The following is a 6000-nucleotide window of genomic DNA, read 5'->3' on the forward strand; positions in this document are numbered from 1 at the left end:
TCTATATCCTCCTAGCATCTTGCTTCCTTCCCACTGTGAAATGAGCAAGCTGTAAAAGAAAACACACGATTCTAAGGGTGGGCTCTTGACACCTGAAGGGGGTTGAAATTCCTTTCCTATACATGCAGATGGATCAGGGCATCTGGCTGCCACAGCTCTGGTGTGTCCCTGACATTCCCACTGCTGGGCCTCTATCTCCACGACAACAAACAAAATAAAAAACAAAGGTTGCTTGACTCACTAACGAAGAGACAGAGGCAGTGCATGGGCGGCCCTTTCTGTCTTATTTCACCAAAAGATGACGCACATCTGTGACCTTCACAGTTTTCCCACCAAACCTGTCGCCACTGTCAATGATTCCCTGGTGTCTGGGTGCCCGGGGAAGGCCGCATGCTTCCGTGCCTCCTCGTACTGGTGAGGCATCCGCCTGCCTCTCGGCCTGTCCCCACGGTCACTGAGTTTAGCCCAAAACAGGCCATCGCTTCAGGCCCTCCGTAGCTGTTCTCTATTCACGACTTCTCACGCTCCTCCCTGTTTGTAGCGAGGGCTTCTGTTTGGTTCTGGCCACGTGTTTTAGGCCCAGAATGAATGACAGGTGGCTCGTGCAACGGTGCTGTCTTCCCATGTACTGGGGCCTCTTGGGCCCTCGTTTTCCTCAGACTGTCTCAGGAATCAGCGAGACCCTGCTGCTCATGTAGCGTCTCCTTACCACTAGCAGCAGCACATTGTCATCTCAGATCCATGTGATCCGTACCCCAGGAAAATAGGGGGAAATGTTTCCATTTTTTTTGTTCACTTGTGTGCTGCAAAGGTTGATGTTGAAGGCAGAAACAGTGTTTTACTTTGAACGTGTTTAGGATTAGCAACCTGGCCAGGCAGTGATCTAATCCACATGTCATATATTCTCAGTCATTTCTTAGGGGAAAAAGCTAGATTTCAAAGGAATTGAGACACAGCCCATCTATAAAAAATCCTTTTAGTTCCCTTCTGACAAAGGACCATCTTAAAAAACTTTGGGGATTGAAAAGAGAAAAATCATTAATTAGCTGCAAGTGTATATTGATTCCTCTCAGAGAAATTGAAATGAGCTCTTTGCAGGTGCCCAGTCCTACAAACCATCAGCCTCCAGAACTCTCCTTTCACACAAGTGTTTTTCCGATTCTATGATAACTAATTAACCATCATTTGGTGATTAAAAGAACATAAAGTAAGAGTATGATTAAGTGTCCTTCATTTTAAACTCTCTTAAAGAAGTGATTAGGGAGAAGTACCTATTGCAAGCCCTTCTGGTTCCAAATGAAACCTCCATCACCTGCTTTTCTGCCACAGGCAGGATAAGTGCTATACATAGCAGCTGAGAGAGTGAGTCCCTTTAAAATAACACACTTCCTTGTTGCCTGTTTATGATTTTGTTTGAAGCGGATGCCTCCTGTATCCAAAGGACGGAGCCTTTTGTATTAGAGGCTTGACCTCCTCCATGGAGTGGGCTGTTGCCCTTCTCAAGGCGATCATTTTTCGTTATTTTTTAAGTATATAAAAGGAAGGCAGGCCACACATAATTTTAGAACTTCTCTTTAAGTCTTGTTTTCTCTCTCTCTCTCTGTCTCTCTCTCTCACACACTCTCCCCCCTTAAGAAGGAAAACAGGTCTAGGAGACCTTCTAAATTAAGCTCTGGGAGATAATAGTAATGAAAATGTCCTTTAGATAACTGCTCCATGGCTTTCCTGGAGATGTCAAACCAGAATCTCGGTACCTTCTCGGCAATGTGTTAAAATGGACAGGTTTGATTCAGATTACACTGCACTAATTGGCATGTCAGCCTCAGGACTTGAAAAGGCATTTGTTCACTGTTAGATGCATCTTTTATAGTCTGTGGGTGAGTTGCAAAAAAGAGGTTATATAAATTCTTACAAGCCTTCTTTTCCACTCATTTTGTTCAGAACACGCTGAGAACATGATTCATGGCCTCATGGTTGTATAAGATATAGGTTCACAGTATGTTATATATGACACATGAGCCCCTACACATTCAGATGTCTTTGCAAGAGCCTGTCTCTCTAAGTAGTGAGAGAATCCTCTCCTTCTGAGGAAAAGTTACCGAGAGTCCCTTAACTCTGGTATCTACGAGGTACCTGCTTTAAAATGTTGTAGGGGGGATGACAGCCCACACGCTCAGGCTGGCTCTCTTCTCTCAACTCTGTAATCTGTAAATGTTCTTCCTGACTCTGTGATGAAAGTTAATGACCACGATAAGCTAGATGGTGTAAACTTGTAGAAAACTCTTCCTCATTTAAATTTGTTTTAAAGGGACTAGCAGCATAACTTCTGTTTACTGTTTGACTTCAAGGGAGAGTCTACCTCTTAACGGTTAATGTATTTTTAAAGAAGAAGTGGAATGTACTTTTAAGAATCAAGCTATGACTATATATGCCTGCCTTCGATTAGCTTGATGCATGAGAAGTTCAACGATTCAAGATGATGCTTAGGAGACTTATCTTAACTCCTGCAGCACAATCATAAAAAATTAAAAAATAAAAAAAAATCCAGTCCAAGGAACAGATCTGTCCAGGAGATACACATTATACTGCATAATTTTAGAAAAGGGAGGTCGGGTGAAAATCTAGTCTAGGTGTGGAAGAAACGACCTCTGCCAATTTCTCTTGACAGCAGAGTTACTTGTCTTGACTTCCAGTAATAGAAATCCGGGCAATTTGATTATCTGATTTGCAAGAAACATTAATGGAATTCTGGGGCATTTGTCCTGTTTTATGTGCAAATGAAAGTCTAAAAAATATTAGAAGGGTATTACATTTTTCAGGAGCCTCCACTTTTTCAATCTAAGAGAATGATAAGGGAGACCTGGCGTGATGAAGTTTCATTAGACATAATGAAGAAAGTGAATAAATAAAACCAAGAATCCCCATATTTCTCGGTTTGTCCTTCAGGATGCTCTGAGTATATAGGAAAATGATTTACTTTCCAAATCTAGAAGGACTTTCCAGTAGCATAGATCAACTTTAATTTGATGGTCTGCACCATCAGAAATAACTAATATCTGTGTTCTTTCCTTTTAGAGTATAATCAATTATAGATGCTAGGATATTTTTGGCTTCACAACAAAAGGATTCAGAAGTTTAATAAAAAGAAAAATTTTAAACCTTCCATCTTCTTTTATTACGTTGAACATTTTAAATAGTAAGATGAGGATGTGTCATCAGCAGATACTGAATTAAAACCATGGAGTCGTAACAAATTTAAGAAAAAAAGTATTTAGTTTATTACGAGCTCGTTTTCAAATCTGTATGGTGCCCAGAATCTCATCAAAACGCTTCATAAATGAAGCAAACCAAATTCTGGGTAGCTTTCCATGAACAGGAATTCAAGTGCCCAGAATTCAGCTAATTAATGGGAAACCCTAAGATAGTAATGGTCGTTTGAAAAAACCTTCTTTAATTGGTATTTTTAAACTGTAGATCTTAATGTTCTCCTTAATCACTCAACAGAAACAAAACATGCTGGTTTTGATGCCACTTCTTGATTCAGGAACATTTCATCGTTTCTGGAAGCAGATTGTCTAATAAAGGACTGTGAAGAAAATCATCTTTAAAATAGCAGATTGCACAGAGGGCCGATAGTCTTTGCTCAGAACTGAAATTGCCCAGGAAACTCCCATGACCTCTTCAGTCAGGTTGTGGAGAAGCGGAGCACACCCCCTTCCCCAGGGCGAGTCCAGAGCCCAGTCGGGAACATTGTCCGGCCCGTGGCAGCCGGTGACTTCACCTCGGGGCCTCGTTCTCCTGTCATTTGTCCCTTATCCATTTTTCCATCAAATTTGTGCTTAAATAGTCAGTGTTACCCCCTGAAAAATGTTGAAAGCAAGGCTGAAGTTTGTGTACCTCTGCTGACTTTGCATAGGAGGTTATTACATAGTTTATGGAACTTTTTCTTAATATGGGCCATGCACGTGATGTCAGAGTGACGGGTCGATTCGGTGCAGGCGGAGGGAGTTATCGGCAGCTGGCTAGTCAGAGCAACTGATTGGTGGCTCTATTTTTAAACCATTTGTTGTCTCGTGTAGACAGAGCTGTATTGGCCTGGAAAAGATTTTTCTTTTTTTACTCTCATCCTGCTCAGTCTTTGCATCATTTCACCTTATGAGTCATTCACGTAATTGTCAATCATGCCTCTGACCTTCTTAAGAATTGATGTCTTGCCTTCTCTGTGATCGAAACAGCCTCCTTGCCTTATTTCTCTTCTTCTCATTTTGCCATGGACTCTCCCTTAAAGACGCACAGCACCAGCCCCCTCAGTGCGTGTGACGTCCCTTTCCACCCCGCCTTCCAAGGCGGCAGCGGTGGAGTCACCACCCGTGAGCGTGAGCGCTGTCGGGAGATGCAAAAGCTAATTTTAGGTGAGGAGCTCCCCTCTTCCCAGCGAGGAAACAGGCAGCCCTGGCTGTCGGTGGCAACATGACTGACAGAAGGGGTTTCAGAGTCGGTGATGAGATAGTTTAAGCGTCAAGACGTTGCTCGATGTGCAACAGAGCACCTGTTGAAGTATGTAAAAAACACAAGTTTAAAGTCTTGGAAGAGAAGCAGCTGTGGAGATGAGCCTAGACATTTACAAATAAATAAATAAAAGCTAAGCTGTCGTACCAGCAATCCTTATTTCTCCTAAGAATGTCATGCCTTTTAACAAGACCCGATGCAAGGAGTAAGATATTTGTGCCTTTTTATGATAGCATCTATTCTGGAAAAAAAAAAAAAATACCATTAAGTTGCTTACAGTTTAGGCCGCTTTGTAGCACTATAAACAGCCCAAATTTATAGCCGTGGCTTCACTGCATGACGCATCGCTTAATCACCTGTGATGGAATATTGTAATGGGGATGGCCAAGCTCGTGTGGATGTCAAAGACTTTATTTTTGCAGTCTTTACCTTGGGCTGGACCTAAGTCTACATGTAAACCATATGATGTCTGTATTGTTTGTAGATGCTGACAAACGAAAACTAGATCTTTTGATTTTTGTTAATAAGACTTTTCTTTTTGTACTTATTGCTGGTAGTAGGTAGTTTGCAGACAGTGGTAGATTTGGCATACTTTTAAAACTATATCGTTTTAGCTCGGATATTCGATGATGAACTTTTATAGAGTATAACATGCAAAATCACTACAAAATTTGTTGTATTGTAAGAAGGGTGTAAACATTTTGTTAATAAAATGCTATGTTTACAAATACATGTATTTGCCTTTCAAATGGTTTGGTTTCTCTTGGTGGTAGGGTTCATCACACTCTTCTCTTAGCCAAATATTCTGGAGTAACTTTAAAACTATTTTTGAACGCTGAAATGCCCAAACGTTGGCAGCCGTCGTGCCTGGTGAGCAGCGAGGTGTCACTGCTCTGGCCTCGCAGCTTCGTGTGTCTCCCTCCCCTCCGGTCCTTCCTTAGTTAAGGTGGGGAACGGGGCTGGAGGCAGGCCTATGAGGCCTGCAGTGAGCATCTAAGTGAGGAAGCACATCCCACTATCTCCCATTATCTGTGGGGTCTCATCCAAGGTGCTCCATTTGCATTCCAGTATCCACGGGAACCCTGGAATCCCCCAGGGCCACTGGTCACCTACCACACCACAGCTCCCACACCTTTTTTCTCTTCCATATCCCTCTAACATAGAAGCACCTTTGTCTATATGCTGTGATTGCTTCGAGAGAGATGACATGTTCAAATAAGGGCACCAGAGAAGGACAGACCTGGGTTGGAGTACCAGCTAACCCCTTTCTAGGCCGTGTGGCCCTGGAGAAAGTTCTTAACCTTTCTGAGTTCTATTCCCTTCATCTGCAAAACGAGAAAGTGATACTTGGGGAAGACACTTATACACCTGGCATTCAGCACAGCATTCAAAGAGAGGAAGAACTCATGGCTAATTTTATTTTTTATTTACTTATTTATTTATTTATTTATTTATTTATTTATTTAAGTCCGAGAAAGAGAGTGATGGGGC

Source organism: Canis lupus, chromosome 24, assembly GCF_011100685.1.
Source record: "Canis lupus familiaris isolate Mischka breed German Shepherd chromosome 24, alternate assembly UU_Cfam_GSD_1.0, whole genome shotgun sequence".
Lineage (NCBI taxonomy): Eukaryota > Metazoa > Chordata > Mammalia > Carnivora > Canidae > Canis > Canis lupus.